The sequence below is a fragment of the Lucilia sericata genome, unplaced genomic scaffold (assembly GCF_015586225.1).
Source record: "Lucilia sericata isolate MDLA Ls3-8-SP2 unplaced genomic scaffold, ASM1558622v1 Contig000300F_arrow, whole genome shotgun sequence".
NCBI lineage: Eukaryota > Metazoa > Arthropoda > Insecta > Diptera > Calliphoridae > Lucilia > Lucilia sericata.
This window is the reverse complement of record NW_023994325.1, coordinates 146,651-171,153: the sequence shown is the minus strand read 5'-3', so window position 1 is coordinate 171,153 and position 24,503 is coordinate 146,651. Positions and strand designations below refer to the sequence as shown.

Sequence of the window (24,503 nt, the reverse complement as noted above, 5' to 3'; positions counted from 1 at the left end):
TTAATAATGAGTTATGTGTGTTTAAGTGATTTTCGGGAGGGGACCTTGTGTGGGAGCTATGACCAATTATGGACCGATCGGAAAAAAATTTCATAGTAATATTTCTGTATATGTAAGCAATAATTATACCAAATTTTATATGGATATCTTGATTTAGTAATGACTTATGTGTGTTTAAGTGACTTTCAGGAGGGGACCTTGTATGGGAGCTATGACCAATTATGGACCGATCGGAAAAAAATTTCATAGTAATTTTTCTGTGCATATGAGCAATACTTGTACCAAATTTTATATGGATATATTAATTTAGTAATAAATTATGCGCGTTTTAGTGATTTTCGGCAAGGGTCCTTGTATGGGAGCTATGACCAATTATGGACCGATCGGAAAAAAATTTCATAGTAATATTTCTGTATTGTACAAAATTTTATATGGATATATTGATTTAGTAATGAGTTATGTGCGTTTAAGTAATTTTCGGGAAGGGACCTTGTATGGGAGCTATGACCAATTATGAACCGATCGGAAAAATATTTCACAGTAATATTTCTGTGCATATTAGCAATACCTATTCCATATTTTATATGGATATCTTAATTTAGTAATGAGTTATGCGCGTTTTAGTGATTTTCGTTAAGGGTCCTTGTATGGGAGCTATGACCAATTATGGACCGATCGCAAAAAAAATGCATAAAAATATTTCTGTATATGAGACCAATACTTGTACCAAATTTGATATGGATATCTTAGTTTAGTAATGGGTTATGCGCGTTTAAGTGATCTTCGGGAAGGGTCCTTGTATGGGAGCTATGACCAATTATGGACCGATCGAAAAAAAATTTCATAGTAATATTTCTGTGCATATGAGCAATACTTGTACCAAATTTGATATGGATATCTTAATTTAGTAATGAGTTATGCGCGTTTAAGTTATTTTCGGGAGAGGACCTTGTATGGGAGCTATGTCCAATTATGGACCGATCCAGAAAATGTTTTCTCCCCAATGAATTCTATTGACATAGGATTTTAATTTGTAAAATTTTGTGAAGATATCAACATTCTAACGGAAGTTATTAATATCTTGTGTAGAAACGAATGTATGATGACTTTCATGAAATTATCTTGCATAGTTTTCGAGAAAATTACATCAGAATGTGTAAAAAATGCTTATTTTTTTCGGAGTTGTTTTAAATTTCGATTCATAACTTTTCCCGATGTGAACCGATTTTGGTCATTTTCAATACCAAACTGTACCGGATAATAATGAATATTTTGGGTGAATTTGGTTAAATTATATTGCTTCGTTTTAACGTGAGCGTGTTTTACACAGACAGACAGACAGACGGACATAGCTAAATCGACTCAGAATTTCATAAGGACCCAGAATATATATACTTTGTTGGTTCTCAGATTAATATTTCTTGGTGTTACACACGGAATGACAAAGTTATATATACCCTCTATCACCACTGATGGTGGTAGGGTATAAAAACATTACCTTTCATGAACATTTTTAAATAACTTGGAACTAAACCGTCTATAAAGATCTGAAAAGTCATGGATTATTTTTAAAATTATTTACAGTCACTAACGATAGAAACACCTTAACGAACCTAAACGGGATATTGCTTTTGACACTAATACTGCAATACTATTTTTTGTTTGCTCTCTTCTAAGTAAGGAGTTATACACATTTTAAAAAACTTAAGAATATTAGTATCATATAAAGGTCATAGAAAGACCTGTACCGCAATTCTGTATTTTTTAAATTTAACTACCGATATCGTAAAGTAACGAAAAATATCGGTTGCATTAACGAATGTTCTATTGTCTAATTTAACTTAACGAATATTATCATTAGAATATTTTAACGATAAATATCGGTACAAATATGAGAATGTCAAAGTTGTATAAAAAATAAATAAAATTATTAAAAAAAGTTTATGCATAAAAATGAAAAAAAAAAAAGTGAGTATTAAATTATAAGCGTAAATTTTGTGTAATTTAATAATTTTTCCTTAGGAAGAAAACACGAGGCCCTCGAGCCACAGCAGCACAACATGCCGCACTTCTTTCTTTCCTGGAAAATGAAAAAGGTTTGGCTGAAGGCAAATTTGCTGCCTTGCATGGTAAGGAAATGGCAAGGAAGAAATGGGAAGATTTGGCCAATGAAATAAACAAAATTCCAGGTGCATTTAAAAGTGCTGACCAATGGCAAATTGTAAGTATTTTTACCATAACTTTACAAATTATTTATTTGTTATTTAAATTCTAGGTTTGGAGGGACATGAAATCAAAAGCTTCCTCAAAATTTAAAATTTTAGAATGAGAGAGAGCAAAGACTGGAAATAAACCCCTATCAGAAGATTTCCTTTCACCCTTGGAAGAGAGAATAGTAGGGATTGTCGGTTGGGAATACATGATGGGGAATGAAAGTGTTCCAGACAGTTTTGATACCACTATGGTAAGTTAATTATGAATACGATTTAAATTAATATACACTTATATTGCATTCTACAATATATACAACAGTTAAATGAAGAAATCACGATCACTGGACAAGAGGAAAATGTTACAGAAACAGTAGAATTTGAATGTGAAGCAAGTATTTCAGAAGTTCCCACTACATCGAACTGCGGAAACAGAAATAAAAGTGAACAAGTAAGAAATTATAGTCGGGCGAGGCCGACCATATAATACCCTATACCTTTGACAAAAATATAATGTGATTTAGTTGCCATAATAAAGCATTTAAGTTGAATTGTACCTTGCCTTAGATATACATATTTAAGCCGTTTATTGTTGAATAAAATTGTGGACATTTAAGTGAAATTTTGATGGGGGCTTTTCATAGGGGCTAGGGTCATATGAGAACCTATTATTATGGAATTCGTGGGGGTTATCAAGTCTTGTATACAACTTGGTTATTGCAGCTTTTGGTCGTGCCATTTGTGCCAAATTTCATTGAATTATCTCCAAAATTGCGACCTGTAGTTTGATTACAAGTATTTACAAGTAAAAGCCCTATTCGGGGGTTCAGTTGTATGGGGGCTAGGTGAAATAATGGACCGATGGTAACCATTTTCAATAGGCTTCGTCTACGGTACCATAAAAGATCATGTGCCAAATTTCATTGAATTATCTCCAAAATTGCGACCTGTACTTTGATTAAAAGTTTTAAAAGGCCAATTGGGGGGTTCAGTTGTATGGGGGCTAGGTGAAATAATGGACCGATGTTAACCATTTTCAATAGGCTTCGTCCCTGGGATAATAGAAGAACATGTACCAAATTTCATTGAATTATCTTCAAAATTGCGACCTGTAGTTTGATTACAAGGATTACAAGCCCTATTGGGGGGTTCAGTTGTATGGGGGCTAGGTGAAATAATGGACCGATCTTAACCATTTTCAATAGGCTTCGTCCCTGGGATAATAGAAGATCATGTACCAAATTTCATTGAATTATCTTCAAAATTGCGACCTGTAGTTTGATTACAAGGTTTATATGGACGGACGGACGGACAGACGGACGGACATAGCTAAATCGACTCAGAAAATGATTCTGAGCCGATTGGTATACTTTAAGGAGGGTATAGGTCTAATATTATTGTGCGTTACAAACATCAGCACAAACCCAATATACCCTCCCCACTAAAGTGGTGTAGGGTATAAATACCAAAAAAGCGCCAAAAAAGGGAGTGTTCTATTAAAGAAGAATTTTTACAAATTGCAAAAACTCAGGCTGATGCAATGATGGTGAGTGTCTACAGTGTCTGATTATATATTAGGCCTACTAAAGATGTAGGTTACATATAGTTGGATTTGACTGATTAAACTTACTTCTTAATATAAATAAATAATTTATAACTTTTTTATCATTTTCAGAATTTAGCAAATGCGCAAAAAGAAACGGCAAAAGCTTTAAATAAAATATCGGATAGTTTCGTCGTTCTAAACGAGATTTTGGCCTCTTATAAGAGAACGGAAATTGTACTTTCAAATATAGAAGAAAGCGACAAATTAAATAACTGTGTTTTTAAACCTTAATTGTATTTATTGTTTTTATTTTGCCTTTTTTATTGTTTAAATTTAAAATAAAATCTTAATTATTATTAAAAATGTTTATGAATAATTTATTTAGTATCTATTTATTAAATAATTAACTAAAGTATTGTTCAATAATTTGGATTTGAATGCGTCTTGCTACTGAAAGTAGCGATTGGTTTTGTTCTAGGGATTCATCTTGACTTTGAAAATGTACTTCATCATTAAACTCATTAGATGAAAAGTTGTTATTCTGACGTTTAATGTTATGCAGTACTGTACAAGCATTTACTATTTTCCCGGCAAAAGCAGGTTTGTATTGTAGAGTTCTGTGCTTTGAAAGACATCTCCATGTTGCTTTTATAACACCAAAAGCCCTTTCGATGCAGTTACGAGTTTTACAAAGGGCTTCATTATATCTAAATCTTGGTGTACAGGGAGTTTCCTCTGGTCATAAGCCAAGGCTCTAAACGATATCCCATATCACCTGAAGTATGTAATTATAGATAGTTCCTTTATGTTTATACGTATTAGTATATAAATCTATATATATAAAAATGAATGTGTGTTTGTATGTATGTATGTTTGTTTGTTTGTTTGTGCTTTATAGACAGCTAAACGGCTGAACCGATTTCCTTGAAATTTTCAGAGTGTCTTCAGCTATGTCCGGAAGGAACTATAGGCTACCTTTTGTTTTGGAATTTCAAGTAGGCGAGATGCCACGCCCACCTACAAAATAAGTATTAAAAGTCGCATATCTCAGAAATTGCAACAGCTAGAGTCCTCAAATTTTGTATGAACAACTTTGACATTCATATGAACACATGTTGACAAAATGGGCAGCACACAGTGGTATAGGAAAAAAAAGAGGGAAATGATTCGGTAACTTCTAAACGGTTAATCCGATTTTAATGAAATTCGGTATGCACAAAGAGGAGGTGTTGTCGAGTTTACGTTTTGAATTTGGACCTTATAGGCCAACCAGGGGCCCGGCGAGGGGTCCTCAAATTAGGACACCTCGGCTATGTTAAATTTTTAAAACGATCCTAGTTCTTCATTTCAGTTCCGATTTAAAAAAAATTTCGTATAGAATCTCCTCATCGAGCACTATAAAAAATGTCATCGTAGCAGTAAATTATTTCTTATAGTTTAGGAGATATTCGCATTTGAAAATTAAAATTTTAAAATTTTTACCGTCCTTACTTTAGTTTTTTGATAATAGCGGGTCCAAATATTCCCGATTTTCGCCATTTTTTTTATTCGCTTAACAACAAGTTTATATATCAAGCAGTGAAAGAATTATGTAAAAATCATGACTGAGTCCAAAGTTATAGGCATTTTAATTTAAAAAATTAAAAAAAGGAGATTTTTTGCCATTTTTTTGGGAAAAAAGTATCTTTTTCTTTTTAAGTTATGTAAAAAGTTTCTAAGAAGATGTATATAGAATTTATACTTTTTGGAAAGCTGACTTTACATAAAATACGATAAATGAAACAAAACCTAAAAATTTTTGATACCGAGGGGACCAGGTCCATCCAAAAAAACCCTATTTTTTATAGAAAATTCAATTTTGAGCAAAAATTCTCAAATCGCAAAGTCGATATCAAATTATAGTGACCTGTTTTATATGACCCAATATGTTCTTAATCATTTTGTAACGGGTTTCGAAAACCCCGCCCCTGGTATGGATATAATAGGCAAAAAACAAAAAAATCCCATTTATGGGATTTTTTAAAACTTTTTTGGGAATTATAGTGCTCGATGAGGAGATTCTATATACGAAATTTTTTTTAAATCGGAACTAAAATGAAGCAATAGGATCGTTTTAAAAATGTAACACAGACGAGGTGTCCTAATTTGAGGACCCCCCGCCGGGCCCCTGGTTGGCCTATAAGGTCCAAATTCAAAACCTAAACTCGACAACACCTCCTCTTTGTGCATACCAAATTTCATCAAAATCCGTTTAGAAGTTACGCCCACTGTAGCTATGCTACGCCCACTGTAGCATAGCTACAGTGGGCGTGGCACCTCCCATACAAAGAAAACTTAAATTAATATATCTGAGAAAATATAACAGCTAGAGTCCTCAAATTTTTTCGGAGCCACAGTAGTATCGACATGAATATTTAGGACGGACTACCAATAGGGGGCGTGGCATCTTCCATAGGAATTAAATACCAAAATTCGTTTATCTGGAAAACTATTTGAGTTATAATCTTAAAATTTTGCACGAAGACCTTTAACATCCTTATGAATATTTGCGAGAAAAATGGGCGGACTTTCATAAGCGGGGCTTGGCACCTCCCATATGAATCTATCTATCTTTTGTATATATATAAAAACTAGCTAAAACCCGGCGTGCTTTGCTACTCCTGTCGATATAAAATAAAAAATATATTATTAATATATTGATATACATTTTTTGTTTATAAAAATTTTATTTTTATTTGTTTGTCACTATCCAAAACCATAAAGTAATAACACAAAGAAAGTTTGATATTTAAAGTATTTTATTAATTAATGATATATATGTACATATATTATTTCTTAATAATTATTTCATACAAGGAGGATTTTATTTCATTGATGCGCCAGGAAGAACCGGAAAAACCTTTCTCATCTCATTAATTTTAGCTAAAGTTCGATCACAAAAGAATATTGCCTTAGCCATTGCGTCATCAGGTATTGTAGCAACACTTTTAGATGGAGGCAGAACTGCGCATTATGCACTCAAATTACCGTTGAAAACACAATTTTCTGAAGATTATGCATGTAATGTTAAGAAAAATTCTTCAATGGGTAAAATCCTGCAAACATATAAAATAATAGTGTGGGATAAATGCACCATGGCTCACAAAAAATCCTTAGAAGTGCTTGATCGTACTTTAAAGGACATGAGAAGTAATTCTAATTTATTTGGAGGTACATTAAACGGTTGCAATTTCCTATACGTTTGGGATTCGCGATGACAATAAACAAATTTCAGGGTCAATCCCTGCAAGTGTGTGGAATAAATCTCGAAAATCCATGCTTCTCACATGGTCAGCTTTATCTACGCGCCTGAGAGGAAAACGAAAAATATTGTATATCCCAAGGCTTTAGCATAGGAAATAATTATTAAGAAAAATTTTAATTGTAAATATTAAGTCAATTATATTTTAGTAATTTTGTAATATTTTGTAAATTTATGCTAATGAATAGGAATAAGAAATAATTATTAAGAAATAATATATGTACATAAATATCATTAATTAATAAAATACTTTAAATATCAAACTTTATTTGTCTTATTACTTTATGGTTTTGGATAGTGACAAACAAATATTAATAAAATTTTTATAAACAAAAAATGTATATCAATATATTTTGAAAATTTTTTATTTTATATCGACAGGAGTAGCAAAGCACGCCGGGTTTAAGCTAGTATTATCATATAATTGACCTATTAAAACGTTCTTCTCTCTCCACTATTGAATGTCCTTTCCAGTAAAGTTCGTACAGGACTTGAGCCCCATATATGTGCATCATGTCTGGAGCCTGAGTACTGTGCATTCACATTTAATATATTTAAGTATGGATCACAAATCTAAAAGTAATGTATCTGTAAAATACAAATTTCCATTCATATTATACCATTTGCACATTTAAAGAATGGTAACCATGGTGGTTAACGTAAGCTCCTTCGTTATTTGGAGGAGCAAGAATTGCAACGTGAGAACAATCAATAGCACCAATACAGCCGACAAAGGGATATGAACTGTTTCGAAATTGTTCTTTAACACTGTTCCTTTCATACGTTGTTATCGGGAACTTGACCCATTGCTTCAATAACACATCATTGATTGCATCAGTAACTCTATGTAAAGAACGACTAACTGAGGGTTGGCTTATAGAAATGCCCCACTGTTCACCCACAGGCCTTTGAAAACATCTTGAAAAACTTTCTTATTTACTTATTGGTAATTTTAAAGATTAATTGTCTACCTGTTTTTCCGGGGAAATTCCAGTAATCCTATTACAAGTGAATCTGTGTTGTATTGAATCATAAATGTCATGCATTTGACTTTTATCTATCCTATAGAGCAATTCGCGATCACTCAAATCAAATGGATCTTCCATATTTCGAAGTATTCTTCGTTCTTGAGACCGAATATGATGTTGAAAATGATCTTCCAAATACATACCAATATATTCAAATGCCATTTTTGTGCAATTTTGTAATATTAAATAATTTATTTAAATTATTCTTCTTTTTGATCAATAAGACAATGTTAGGAATTGATAAAAAGTTTTATATTTTATTGAAAGTTACCTTTTTTGTTAAATTTATCTATAGAATTAACAACATTATAAATATCGTTATGTTTTAACAATAACTATTTGTTAGTCGTTAGCTTATCGAAGGTTTTCGTTAACTACCGATAATGATTACCGACAAAAATCGAAAATATTTTACTACAGAATAGCACTTAACTACAATTATCGTTAACTAACGAATTTTGACTATTTAACGACAAAATTTTGTCGTTAAAAAGTTACTGAATTGCGGTACTGGTGTTAATAATTAAAAAATACCCTCCAACAGCAAGCTACTTTTTATTGAAACCCATTTAACTATCTAATTTTTAGATAACTTGGCAAAATTTTTGTTTCCTTATTGAGGGTACTAACATTTATGCATATGTCAAAATAATTTTAATTAGGTCAAGAAAAATGTATATTAATAGGCCAGTTTGAAAACATTTTAATATAATGATTTATCTGTGCACAGAACATACTCATTTTGAATTTTATCCGGATATAATCATTTAATTACGAATTAAGTGGTATTAAGTGATTTTCAGAAGTATACCTTATATGGGAGCTAAGACAACCTATGGACCGATCCGGAAGAAAAAATCCGTAGAATGATTTATATATACAAAATACACAATTATGTCGAATTTTATCCCGATAACTTTGATTGTTAATGTGCATTTGAGTAATTTTCGTAAATGGTCCTTATTTGGGAGTTGTGACCAATTATCAACCGATAAGGAAAAAATTTCGTATAATGATTTATATGCCAAAAAAATTTAAGTCGAATTTTACTACAATAGATTTATTAATTAATGAAATATGTGCGTTTAGGTGATTTTCGGAAGTGGACTTTATATGTATAGGAGCTATGTCCTTACTAAACAAAACATATTTGTGTCGAATTTTATCAAGATATCATTATTTGATAATGAAATATGTGCGTTTAAGTGATTTTTTGAAGGAGCCATATATGGAACAATCCGGAAAAAATTTGGTAGAATGATTTTTATGCTCACAAAACATATTCAAGTCGTACTTTATCCAGATAGCATTATTATTCAAAGAAATATGTGCGTTTAAGTGATTTTCGTAAGTGGACCCTCTATGGGAGCCTATCCGGAAAAAATTTCGTAGAGTGATTCATATAAAGACAAAACACATTTGTGTCGAATTTTATCAAGATAACTTCATTTGACAATGAAATATGTGGGTTTAAGTAATTTTCGGAAGTGGGACTTATATAGGAGCTATCACCAATAATGAACCGATCCGGGGAAAAAGTGGTAGAATGATTTATATGTACACAAAACATATTCAAGTCCAATTTTATCCTTATAGCTTTAGAATTTACTGAAATATATTCGTTTAAGTGATTTTCGGAAGTGGGCCTTATATGGGAGCTATGACAAATTATGAGCCTATCCGGAAAAAATTTCGTAGAGTGACTCATATAAAGACAAAACATATTTATGTCGAATTTTATCACGATAGCTTTATTTGACAATGAAATATGTGTTTATAAGTGATTTTCGGAAGTGGGCCTTATATGGTAGCTATGACCAATAATGGACCGATCCGTAAAAAATTTGGTGAAATGATTTGAATGTACACAAAACGTGTTTTTGTCGAATTTTATCCCAATAGCTTTAGAATTCAATGAAATATATGTGTTTAAGTGATTTTCGGAAGTGGACCTTATATGGGAGCTATGACCAATTATGGGCCTATCCGGAAAAAATTTAGTAGAATAATTCATATTTATACGAAATATATTTATGTCGAATTTTATCACGATAGCTTTATTTGACAATGAAATATGAATGAAATATAAATGAAATATGTGTTTATAAGTGATTTTCGGAAGTGAGGTTATATGGGAGCTATGACCAATAATGGACCGATCCGTAAAATGATTTGCATGTATACAAACCATATTTGTGTCGAATTTTATCCCGAAAGCTTTATAATTCAATGAAATATATGCGTTTTTAAGTGATTTTCGGAAGGGGACTTTATATGGGAGCTATGACCAATTATGGACCTATCCGGAAAAAATTTCGTGGAGTGATTTATATTTAGACTAAAAATATTTGTGTCGAATTTTATCAAGATAGCTTTATATGACAATGAAATATGAGCTTTTAAATGATTTTCAGAAGTGGGCCTTATATGGGAGCTATGACCAATAATGGACCGATCCACAGTGGGGCAGAATGGAAATTTTTTGGAAATAAATCTGGCATTTCTAAACGGTTGATCCGATCGGGATAAAATTTGGCGTGAGCGTAGCCAAGAAGTATTCGAGTTTAAGTTTTGAAGATGAACCCTGCAGATGCCCCAGGGACGGCGCTGTGGCGGCTCAAAGTGGGGTACCTACGACATGTAAAATTTTTAAACTCGTGCCATTTTTTGTTTTTGTTTTACAAAGATTTTTATATTTTGTGAAAGCGCTCGACGAGATCTTGAAAAAACATGATTGGACATACTACTTATCTCTTATAATATCCGAGTTATAGGCATTTAAAAATTTAGTGATAGAAAATTTACCATACCTTGGTCCGCCTTTTTTTGAATACCGGGCGTAATTTTGGACCAAATGCACTCAATTTTTTCTTGTTAGTTAGACAACAAAATTTCCAATAATTTCAGATCAATATCATTTACAGATCCAAAAATATACGTTTTTTAATTTAAAAATTCAAAAAATTTTAGATTTTTGGCGTTTTTTTGCCAAAAATGTGTCTTAACTCTTTTATTAATAAAATAAAATTTTCTTTAAGAACATATAACAATTTTATAGTTTTCTAAAAGGTATCTTTACGCAGAATGCTTTGGCGTAAAAAACTTGTCCTATTTTTTGAAAATGTTGCAACTGCGTCCTTCCGAATATGACCTATTTTTTATCAAAACTTCAACTTTGGGCGACATGTTCTAAAATCCCAAAGCTGGGATCAGAAAACTGAAAGCAGTTTTGGAAACCTCAATATGTTTTCTATTTACTCCAAGAGTATTTTCCCAGCCCTGAAAGAAATGTGGACCCTATGGGCAAAAAAGTAAAAAATCCCATTTTTGGGATTTTCATTCCTATTTTTGGGAATTGCGGGATGCCCTTTGACCTTTTCAATTTTTTTTTTTTTGCATATTCTTATTTGAAGTGACAAATTTAACAAGCGTTGAAAATTTCATTGAGTTTTGTTCATAAATAAAGATTTTGTCATATATTACATATTTGTTTAATTTCTAAAACTATGATTTATATCAAAATTTTAATAGGATCGCAGATAGCTACAACAATTTAGTCCATATTTATCCCTTAATATCATTTTTTAGTTAGATATGGAAATTCTCGACCCTTTACAAAAAATTTCAAGCCAATATCTCAATTACATTCAAAAATATGTTCATTTAAACCTGTGTCCTTTAATTTCATCTTTTTCATATTTTAGTATTAAGTATGACAGAACATATTTAAATCTTATATTTACCTATTTTCTATTTGTTTGCTTATCCTTATAATTGAAAGGTCCAATTATGCTTAAATTTTCAAAAATTTATAACTATTTTTTACCTAAATTTTTTCGACAGATCATTTCGTTCTGTTTCGTTTATGATCATGTAGGTAAAAATATACAGGTAATGATAATTTCGATTCATTCACTAATAAGAAATATCAATGACTGAATTACAGGTTATAGTAATATAATCCTAAATGTTAATAGGTAGACAATTCGTAATTTTTTACTTTGGAATACCTGTATCGGAAATGACAAGAATTGGTATATAAGTAAACTTCTCAGATTTTAAGTACCATATTTAATAAATCTACAATGAAGATTACATTAAAGTACGAAGAGTTGTGTTCCGTTTTATGGAGTATATCTTCAAAAGGGTCAGAAAGAATTGAAGACATTTCAAATTATATAAAAACTACATATAGTAGAAAAGTAGACAAAACAGGCATATCAAAAATTGAAAACTTTTTGATGTAAAAAGTAAGTCTGTGGATGGAAACTACTACGGAAATCTCAACTTACAACACATCAACAGGAGCGCCTTGCAAGTCATACGAAGACTTATGTTCATGGTCAAAAAAAAAGAGGGTCACACAAAAACTTTTTTCAATCTCAAATGAGGAAATTGCTGATACATTTAACGAAATGCTGAAAAAGGAAAACCAACCTATGGATGTCGTACATATTGCAACTATTCTTCCTAATGCATCACCAAAACGACTTAAGCGAATTGTGGAAAGTATACCAACTCCAACATCATAATCAAATTTTACTGAAGAGGAAGCAATAGCGCTTATGTTGGAACTGGGTCTCAGTCGAAATAAGTACCAAATATTAAGGAAAGCTCTGCATGAAAAAGGACACAATATATTACCATCATACAAGGCGATCCAGGAAAAAAAACAAACTATACTACTAAATCAACAAAAAATAATGAAGAATTGAAAGAACTGAGAGCTGCGGAAAAAAGCAGAATCCAAGAATTTAAAGTTCAGATGGGATTAAACATCGACAAACCACTTTCAAGTTGCGGTAGTACAAATGACGGTAATACGGCGAGAAGGTTTTTTCGTGATTTTGAAATTACTTCAAAAATAACTGGAATCGACAAGGAGTTGCTTCGAAGAGTTAACACTATTTTAATGGCACTGAATAGTAAACATAAAATTAATGGAAATCGATTTGGGGAATACACATCTGAAATTTCTAAATTACTTGTATCTCTGTATCCATGGAGGGAACTAACACCAACAGTACACAAAGTATTGTGTCATGGTCAAATAATAATTGAATCGAATATTCTTCCACTTGGAGAGTTAACAGAAGAAGCCCAGGAAGCGAGGAATCGAGATTTTAAGCATGTTCAACTATTCAGCTCAAGAAAATGCTCCAGGCAATCACAGAATGAAGATATTTTTAATAGTTTACTTCTATCTTCTGATCCTGTTCTTTCAACTATGCGAAAAAGATGGATTTGTTATTTAACTCTATCATCTCAAAACAAGGAAGATTTAAAGGACTTACCGATATGACAGATTATTTTATAGAAAATAAGTAGTGTTAGGAATTAACTATATAAGTAGGTTGTAAGAATTAATTGTATTATGTTTAAGATAAACAGTTCAAATAAAAAAGCTATTATACTAACTGATGATATTGTATTAAATTGTGTTTTATATTTCGGTGGTCGGGAAAGGTAATTTGTGTGGGGTGATTTAGGTGTTGTTGTGCGTGGCTCATAATAAAATTATAATTTTTTTTATTGTATATACAATATTATAATAAAATAATTAACTAAATAATTTTTAAAATTGTCCAAATATTTTATTCAACACCAAATGTATGTTCTGTCATACTTAATACTAAATATGAAAAAGATGAAATTAAAGGACACAGGTTTAAATGAACATATTTTTGAATGTAATTGAGATATTGGCTTGAAATTTTTTGTAAAGGGTCGAGAATTTCCATATCTAACTAAAAAATGATATTAAGGGATAAATATGGACTAAATTGTTGTAGCTATCTGCGATCCTATTAAAATTTTGATATAAATCATAGTTTTAGAAATTAAACAAATATGTAATATATGACAAAATCTTTATTTATGAACAAAACTCAATGAAGTTTTCAATGCTTGTTAAATTTGTCATTTCAAATAAGAAAATGCAAAAAAAAATTGAAAAGGTCAAAGGGCATCCCGCAATTCCCAAAAATAGGAATGAAAATCCCAAAAATGGGATTTTTTACTTTTTTGCCCATAGGGTCCACATTTCTTTCAGGGCTGGGAAAATACTTTTGGAGTAAATAGAAAACATATTGAGGTTTCTAAAACTGCTTTCAGTTTTCTGATCCCAGCTTTGGGATTTTAGAACATGTCGCCCAAAGTTGAAGTTTTGATAAAAAATAGGTCATATTCGGAAGGACGCAGCGGCGACATTTTCAAAAAATAGGACAAGTTTTTTACGCCAAAGCGTTCTGCGTAAAGATACCTTTTAGAAAACTATAAAATTGTTATATGTTCTTAAAGAAAATTTTATTTTATTAATAAAAGAGTTAAGACACATTTTTGGCAAAAAAACGCAAAAATCTAAAATTTTTTGAATTTTTAAATTAAAAAACGTATATTTTTGGATCTGTAAATGATATTGATCTGAAATTTTTTGTATATTATTGGAAATTTTTGTCTAACTAACAAGAAAAAATTGAGTTCATTTGGTCCAAAATTACGCCCGGTATTCAAAAAAAGGCGGACCAAGGTATGGTAAATTTTGTATCACTAAATTTTTAAATGCCTATAACTCGCATATTATAAGAGATATGTAGTATGTCCAAGCATGTTTTTTCAAGATCTCGTCGAGCGCTTTCACAAAATATAAAAATCTTTGTATTTGGATGAAAAACAAAAAAATGGCACGAGTTTAAAAATTTTACATGTCGTAGGTACCCCACTTTGAGCCGCCACAGTGCCGTCCCTGGGGCATCTGCAGGGTTCATCTTTAAAACTTAAACTCGAATACTCCTTGGCTACGCTCACGCCAAATTTTATCCCGATCGGATCAACCGTTTAGAAATGCCAGATTTATTTCCAAAAAATTTCCATTCTGCCCCACTGTGCGATCCGTAAAAAATTTGGTAGAATGATTTATATGTACACAAAACGTATTTAATTCGAATTTTATCACAACAGCTTTATTCATCAATGAAATATGTGCGTTTAGGTGATTTTCGGACGTGCACCTTGTATGGGAGCTATGGCCAATTGTAGACCGACTGAGATCTACGTTGACAGTATGATTTCTGTTCATATTATATTTGCATGTACACAATTTTGTGTTGATACCGATATATTTGAGGGAGTTATTAACGATAAACTAATTTCCATGAATATATACCTTTGTATGGGGGCTATTGGAAATATTAAATCTATTCTAAAGATTTTCAGTATAATTGATCACTGCCATGAAAAAATAATGTGTGACAAAACTCATCGAAACATCTTTGGTAGTGAACAAATTCCAACCGAAAGTTGTATTTGTTGATTCTGTTTGATGGAACTAAAGCAGAATATTTAAAGGCTTGTTACATGAGATGTAACAATGTAGGGTACAATTGCAGTCGAGTATATCAGCGAGTATTGATCGATATGTAAATTCAAAGAGCTTGACTATACTTACTTGATTTGAACCTTTAGCGTTGTTGTTGTTAAATTAAAGACAAGAACTTCTTTTGAATAAATGTTTATAGATTTTATTGTTGCAATTTTAAAGAAATTTAAAACTGCTTTATTTGTCACACTTTGTGTTCGTTTTGTTTGGTAAACGTTTTTAATGTATCAATATTAAAATTGATTTTAGTGTGGTGTATGTTGGTTGTTGTTAGTGCACTTTGTGTTGGTTTTGTTTGTAAGTTGCACTTTTTGTTTTGTTTGTGTTTCTGCACTTTGTTTTTTGTAAACAATTGAAAATTGTTTCGTATTCGTTCACTGTTAGTGAGTTTTTTTTAATGTTTTTATTTATATTTTATACAAAGTGAATTTTAATTTTGTTTTATTTGTTTGTTTTTCTGATGTTGTTCGTTCTCTGTGTCGATGACAAGTGACTTCTCTTGTTCTCCTTTATGTTGGCGCCTTGAACAGGGCGTTCTTACACGGAAGTGTCAATTTTAGTCGAAGTCGATCAAGCCGTCTACAATGCGGGCGATGGCGACAGATCGATCTTCGACATGGCGGCCCCCTTGCACTAGTGCAATGCTGAAGACACCCAACTCTTGGCAGACTGTCTGGAGTGTGGTAAACTTCGGAATGGACATCCAGCTCTCGGCAGGCTATGCTATATTTGAATAATCCTGAAAGGCGTTCGTCTTTATCTGGAAAGAAATAAGAAAAGAAAAGAGAACAGCAGAATCGTTTCGACCACAAATTGAACATTTGATAGGTATTATGCACTTGATCAGTATATTTTCGAAATATATGACCGATAAAATAACGCATTGTTATTTTTTTAAATCGTAGATGAGCTCTATATAACTCTAGTTGAAAACCTGAGTACTGTCTCTGGATCAGAGAATGAAAAATATTTCCTAAATCGTATGTAGCTGCACAATACGATTTTTTATATGAATAAATGGTCGGACGCCATTTTGTGTATTCAAAGAATTTTTGAATTTTATTCAAAATTTTTGTGCAAATTCTAAAACAAATATCAGCTGCAAGGAATTGCTTGAGTCTGGGCGATGTCGTAAGCTAATAGAATTTGACTTTAATTGAAGGTGCAATTGCGCATTGTTATTGTATAAAATTCCTTGAAAAGGAATTTGCAATATTTTGACATGTTGCAACGGCGCAACATTAGCGATATGGATCGCGTTGTATAACATTCTTTGCAAAGGAATTTGCAGTGTTTTGGCATGTTGCAACAACGCAACTTTAGCGAGATGGATCGCATTGTGTACAATTTTTTGCAAAGGAATTTGCTGTGTTTTGAAATGTTGCAACGAGCGCAACATTAGCGAGATGGATCGCATTTGGTATAATTCTGTATATAGATTATATACTAAAGGTGTAATAATATTCCAAGAAAATTGGGCGTAAGCCACCCTGCGGGTGGAAAACTATTGAAATATATTAACTCTGATTCTTGAGCCGAAAAGAATTGTTAGTTTTACATGAATGTTTTTCTTGGAAAGAATATGTTTTAATTACCAAGGAATTGGCATGTGTAGTATCATTTCTTAATGAAATTAAGCTGTTGATATGATTCATTTCGCAAGAAACTATCTAAAGACACTTGAGAAGTACCTTGTGAATTTATTGAGCCATATATATACCAACCAAATATTGAATTCTGATCGATCAGACTTCCTACTATATTGTTTTTCATCCCATCTAAGACTATATGGGGAATTATATCGCTTCCAAGATCATCTCAATTTCAGAAGGAACTAAGAAATTAGGATCAGCTAAATCTATATCACTGATATCGGAAATATCAGAAATCTGCATTAAAGAATTTGGCATTAGACTAGTGATCTGCGGAACAATCACAACTTTAGAGCTAAGTTGTGTCTTATGTCTTTCAGAAAATAATGTTACGTTCGAAATTTTATTGCTCAATTCGCATATTTTTACATTTGAGCATTCTGTGCCTAACTCAATTCTTCTAGCTGCATTTTCAGTTAAAAGGGATCTTTTAGAATCTGAATCGATTAACGCACGAACTGTGTGCATATACCAGAATGCAGAATTTGGACAAGAGCTGTAGGTAGTAATATATTATCTTGATTTACAGAGAAGAGCGTCTGTGAAGTAACTTCTTGGACTAGAGATGTCGGTGACGAAAATTGCTTACTTGTGTTTAGAAGAGTCAGAGAGTTATTTGCTCGAAGAGAAGTCTCTGGTGTTTCTATTTGATTGGAACGATAGAAACTTTGGTTATTAGTGATTTGGTTTGACTGTGTACGACAAGAGCTCGTCGTAGAATCTATAGGTTCAGTAGAATTCTGTGAGTTATAGTTTCTATATATATGAAGCAAACTATGGTGCTTATTGCCACATTGATCGCATCTATAACGGCTAATGCAATCACTAACTCTATGTGATAGAGATAAACAATTTTTACAAATCTCGTTTTGTGAAACAAACTATTTTTTTGCTTTAGGGAAAAGCTTAAAAATTTGGAACAAAGTCGTAAATTATGATTCCTCCTACATAATATGCATTCAGAATTCTTTGAAAATACATTTGATTATTTGTATAGTTATTTGAGTCAATAGAGCTTTGAGTGTCTTGAAATTTTTCTTTTGTCATTCCTACGATTCGTTCCACAAGCCGATGTCGTTTTATAAGAAATTGTTCCATTGTGACCAGGAAGGTAAAATCGAATTTGAAACAAGAGATTGTTCCCAGAGGGCTAATGTTTCTGTTGGAAGTTTTGTGGAGCACAAATATATAAGGATGGGATCCCATTGTTCAACATTTATACCCTGAGACGATAGCAATGCAAGAGAATCACTAATTGTTGTCTGAATATTGTTTATTGCTTCTGGAGATTCTAAATCCGCGGGCGGGATGTTAAAAAAGGGCTTTCAGCTGTAGATCTACCAGAATGCGTTTATTTTCATAACGTGCTCGTAGAGCTTCCCATGCTAAAGGAAAGCCGTCATTTGTTAAAGGGTATTTATTAACTATTGAACTTGCTTCTCCCCTTGCATTTTTGTCGTAATACAACAATTTTTGAACATCGGGCATTCTTACTTTGCTGATATAAACAGCTGTAAACATATCCCGGAATGAGGGCCATTCTTCATAGGAACCATGAAAATCTTGAGCGTCACAGGGGCGGAACATTTATTTCAAATGTGGAGATTCGTAGGACGTATTAATGTAAGCTGATGGATCTTCTACGAAGGTAAGCGTTGGACCATTTCCTCTTTGAGCATTATCGGACGATGTCTTAGAAGCTTTATGAAATCCATCATTTCAGCTTTTGTATATTGATAACTCTCTCACACAGTCTTCAAATTTGGATTTTGCTTCAATTTTAAAATCTACATTAACTGTTTCAGCTAAATAAACGCTTTCGTAAGCATGGCGAAGTGATTGCCAATCTTCTTCAAGAGCTTGAAATTTTGTTTCGACCAGAGACTCAGTCAAATCATCTATGGAAACAATTGAAAATTTCCTACATACATCAAATAAATTTATGAACGAATCTTAGGCAAATTGTCGAAGCCATTGTATCTTTTATATACTATATAGCAATGAAAATGCAAATGAACTTAATTACCGAAAGTAATTTATTAAAGAAGTACTGTTATAAATCAAAACAAAAATTGTAAGTGCCGAATTTCAATGAAGGGTGTATGGAAAGAAATACCACAATTTAATAAAATCTGATTTATATTTATTATATGTATGAAATCTACTTTGCACAGTGGGGGAAATTTTTTGGAAATAAATCTCGCATTTCTAAACGGCTGATCCGATCGGGGATAAATTTGGCGTGAGCGTAGCCAAGGAGTATTCGAGTTTAAGTTTTGAAGATGAACCCTGCAGATGCCCCCAGGGCGCTGTGGCGGCTCAAATAGGGTACCTAAGACATGTAAAATTTTTAATTTTTTTGTTTTTCATCCAAATACAAAGATTTTTATATTTTCTGAAAGCGCTCGACGAGATCTTGAAAAAACATGGACATACTGCTTATCTCTTATAATATCGAGTTATAGGCATTTAAAAATTTAGTGATGCAAAATTTACCATACCTTGGTCCGCCCTTTTTTGAATACCGGGCGTAATTTTGGACCAAATGGACTCAATTTTTCTTGATAGTTAGACAACAAAATTTCCAACAATATACAATATTTTTATCAGATCAATATTATTTACAGATCCAAAAATATACGTTTTTTAATTTAAAAATTCAAAAAATTTATTAGATTTTTGGCGTTTTTTTGCCAAAAATGTGTCTTAACTCTTTTATTAATAAAATAAAATTTTCTTTAAGAACATATAACAATTTTATAGTTTTCTAAAAGGTATCTTTACGCAGAACGCTTTTGCGTAAAAAACTTGTCCTATTTTTTGAAAATGTTGCCACTGCGTCCTTCCGAATATGACCAATTTTTTATCAAACTTCAACTTTGGGCGACATGTTCTAAAATCCCAAAGCTGGGATCAGAAAACTGAAAGCAGTTTCGGAAACCTCAATATGTTTTATATTTACTCCAAAAGTATTTTCCCAGCCCATTTTTGGGATTTCATTCTTATTTTTGGGAATTGCGGGATGCTCTTTGACCTTTCAATTTTTTTGCATTTTCTTATTTGAAATGACAAATTTAACAAGCGTTGAAAATTTCATTGAGTTCTGTTCATAAATAAAGATTTGTCTTATATTACATATTTGTTAAATTTCTAAAACTATGATTTATATCAAAATTTTAATAGAGTCGCAGATAGCTACAACAATTTAGTCCATATTTATCCCTTAATATCATTTTTTAGTTAGATATGGAAATTCTCGACCCTTTACAAAAAATTTCAAGCCAATATCTCAATTACATTCAAAAATATGTTCATTTAAACCTGTGTCCTTTAATTTCATCTTTTTCATATTTTAGTATTAAGTATGACAGAACATACATTTGGTGTTGAATAAAATATTGGACAATTTTTAAAAATTATTTAGTTAATTATTTTATTAAAGACTATAACATTGTATATACAATAAAAAAATTATAATTTTATTATGAGCCACGCACAAACAACACCTAAATCACCCCACACAAACCACCTTTCCCGCCCACCGAAATATAAAACACAATTTAATACAATATCATCAGTTAGTATATAGCTTTTTTTATTTGAACTGTTTATCTTAAACATAATACAATTAATTCTTACAACCTACTTACATAGTTAATTCCTAACACTACTTATTTTCTATAAAAAATTCTGTCATATCGGTTATACATATCCAGAAGGTAATAAGTCCTTTAAATCTTCCTTGTTTTGAGATGATAGAGTTTCATAACAAATCCATCTTTTTCGCATAGTGAAAGAACAGGATCAGAAGATAGAAGTAAACTATTAGAAATATCTTCATTCGTTGATTGCCTGGGGCATTTTCTTGAGCTGAATAGTTGAACATGCTTAAAATCTCGATTCCTCGCTTCCTGGGCTTCTTCTGTTAACTCTCCAAGTGGAAGAATATTCGATTCAATTATTATTTGACCATGACACAATACTTTGTGTACTGTTGGTGTTAGTTCCCTCCATGGATACAGAGATACAAGTAATTTAGAAATTTCAGATGTATATTCCCCAAATCGATTTCCATTAATTTTATGTTTACTAATCAGTGCCATTAAAATAGTGTTAACTCTTCGAAGCAATTCCTTGTCGATTCCAGTTATTTTTGAAGTAATTTCAAAATCACGAAAAAACCTTCTCGCCGTATTACCGTCATTTGTACTACCGCAACTTGGAAGTGGTTTGTCGATGTTTAATCCCATCTGAACTTTAAATTCTTCTTGGATTCTGCTTTTTTCCGCAGCTCTCAGTTCTTTCAATTCTTCATTATTTTTTGTTGATTTAGTAAGATTCTCTGGCACACTTCTATATTTGAGGTCGTATGATATGTGTAAAAAGTAATCCAAAAATCGTATTCTGGCACCATTTATGCAAATGGTCTCCAGTGCATTTATTTCATCTTTTAAATATTCCACTAAATCTTTTGTTGTTTTCTTTGACTCCTTTATATATTCAAATCCAATGGGTCTACAAAAATTTTTTGAACCCGGAGTTGTATTGATCCATATATCTTCAAATGAATTTCCGATGCTTGACGATGATGGATTAAGGGAATATGAACGAATTCGTAATGGCACTAATGATGACATAAATACACTTTTGTAGTCTGCTAATGTCCGACACAAACTTGTTTGTATTCTGGAAGTGGTGATAAACCGTCACATCCCCACTTACACATTAAGACAACATCACAGTTATGAATATTCCTTAGTTGGTCTTCTGAAAAGTCTGACACAATTCTTGATGCTGTGTTTTTCGAGCAAAGATGATATATCAATACAGCTTCCACATCATTAACAGCAATAGGTGATGGTAGGATAGTTTGTTTTTTTTTTCCTGGATCGCCTTGTATGATGGTAATATATTGTGTCCTTTTTCATGCAGAGCTTTCCTTAATATTTGGTACTTATTTCGACTGAGACCCAGTTCCAACATAAGCGCTATTGCTTCCTCTTCAGTAAAATTTGATTGTGATGTTGGAGTTGGTATACTTTCCACAATTCGCTTAAGTCGTTTTGGTGATGCATTAGGAAGAATAGTTGGCAATATGTACGACATCCATAGGTTGGTTTTCCTTTTTCAGCATTTCGTTAAATGTATCAGCAATTTCCTCATTTGAGATTGAAAAAAGTTTTTGTGTGACCCTCTTTTTTTTACCTTGAACATAAGTCTTCGTATGACTTGCAAGGCGCTCCTGTTGATGTGTTGTAAGTTGAGATTTCCGTAGTAGTTTCCATCCAACTACAAACCTTTAATCGAAATTTCTTTTGATTTCCATCCACATACTTACTTTTTACATCAAAAAGTTTTCAATTTTTGATATGCCTGTTTTGTCTACTTTTCTACTATATGTAGTTTTTTATATAATTTGAAATGTCTTCAATTCTTTCTGGCCCTTTTGAAGATACATTCCATAAAACGGAACACAACTCTTCGTACTTTAATGTAATCTTCATTGTAGATTTATTAAATATGGTACTTAAAATCTGAGAAGTTTACTTATATACCAATTCTTGTCATTTCCGATACAGGTATTCCAAAGTAAAAAAATACGAATTGTCTACCTATTAACATTTAGGACTATATTACTATAACCTGTAATTCAGTCATTGATATTTCTTATTAGTGAATGAATTGAAATTATCATTACCTGTATATTTTTACCTACATGATCATAACGAAACAGAACGAAATGATCTGTCGAAAAAATGTAGGTAAAAAATAGTTATAAATTTCTGAAAATTTAAGCATAATAGGACCTTTCAATTATAAGGATAAGCAAACAAATACAAAATCGGTAAATATAAGAATTAAATATGTTCTGTCATATTTAATACTAAAATATGAAAAATATGAAATTAAAGCATACAGGTTTAAATGAACATATTTTTTAATGTAATTGAGATATTGGCTTGAAAATTTTTGTAAAGAATCGAGAATTTCCATATCTAACTAAAAAAAGATATTAAGGGATAAATATGGACTAAATTGTTGTAGCTATCTGCGACCCTATTAAAATTTTGATATAAATCATAGTTTTAGAAATTAAACAAATATGTAATATATGACAAAATCTTTATTTATGAACAAAACTCAATGAAATTTTCAACGCTTGTTAAATTTGTCATTTCAAATAAGAATATGCAAAAAAAAATTGAAAAGGTCAAAGGGCATCCCGCAATTCCCAAAAATAGGAATGAAAATCCCAAAAATGGGATTTTTTACTTTTTTGCCCATTTCTTTCAGAGCTAGGAAAATACTTTTGGAGTAAATGGAAAACATATTGAGGTTTCCAAAACTGCTTTCAGTTTTCTGATCCCAGCTTTGGGATTTTAGAACATGTCGCCCAAAGTTGAAGTTTTGATAAAAAATTGGTCATATTCGGAAGGACGCAGTGGCAACATTTTCAAAAAATAGGACAAGTTTTTTACGCAAAAGCGTTCTGCGTAAAGATACCTTTTAGAAAACTATAAAATTGTTATATGTTCTTAAAGAAAATTTTATTTTATTAATAAAGAGTTAAGACACATTTTTGGCAAAAAAACGCCAAAAATCTAAAATTTTTTGAATTTTTAAATTAAAAAACGTATATTTTTGGATCTGTAAATGATATTGAAATTTTGTTGTCTAACTAACAAGAAAAAATTGAGTCCATTTGGTCCAAAATTACGCCCGGTATTCAAAAAAAGGCGGACCAAGGTATGGTAAATTTTGTATCACTAAATTTTTAAATGCCTATAACTCGGATATTATAAGAGATAAGTAGTATAATAATAAATATAAATAATATAAAAATCTTTGTATTTGGATGAAAAACAAAAAAATGGCACGAGTTTAAAAATTTTACATGTCGTAGGTACCCTACTTTGAGCCGCCACAGCGCCGTCCCTGGGGCATCTGCAGGGTTCATCTTCAAAACTTAAACTCGAATACTCCTTGGCTACGCCCACGCCAAATTTTATCCCGATCGGATCAGCCGTTTAGAAATGCCAGATTTATTTCCAAAAAATTTCCATTCTGCTCCACTGTGCTTTGGTACAAAGCGAAAGTCGAACTAATAATATTTACTTCTTGAGTGTACGGTACACACAAGTAATGTAACAACAATTACACTTAAGAGATTTTTTTCTATTCTCTTTTGTGCTTTATTCCCGCTTTAGCTGTGTACAAGCCTGAGTATTTAAATAATTTTTTTGGAGAATAAAGAAAAGCAACAAAAATCTTCCACTAAATATTTTAAAAGTGTATAAAAACAACACAATATTTTTATACCCTCCACCACCACCAGTGGTGATAGAGGGTATATATAAGTTTGTCATTCCGTTTGTAACACCAAGAAA

General features: G+C 31.7%; 2 pseudogenes; one reads left to right on the top strand and one right to left on the bottom strand.

Annotated features, from left to right (window-relative positions):
- The first annotated feature begins 1,891 nt into the window (after nucleotides 1-1,891).
- LOC119603390 lies at nucleotides 1,892-4,047 on the top strand (annotated as a pseudogene).
- Nucleotides 4,048-4,159: 112 nt separating this feature from the next.
- LOC119603389 lies at nucleotides 4,160-8,247 on the bottom strand (annotated as a pseudogene).
- Nucleotides 8,248-24,503: the final 16,256 nt, after the last annotated feature.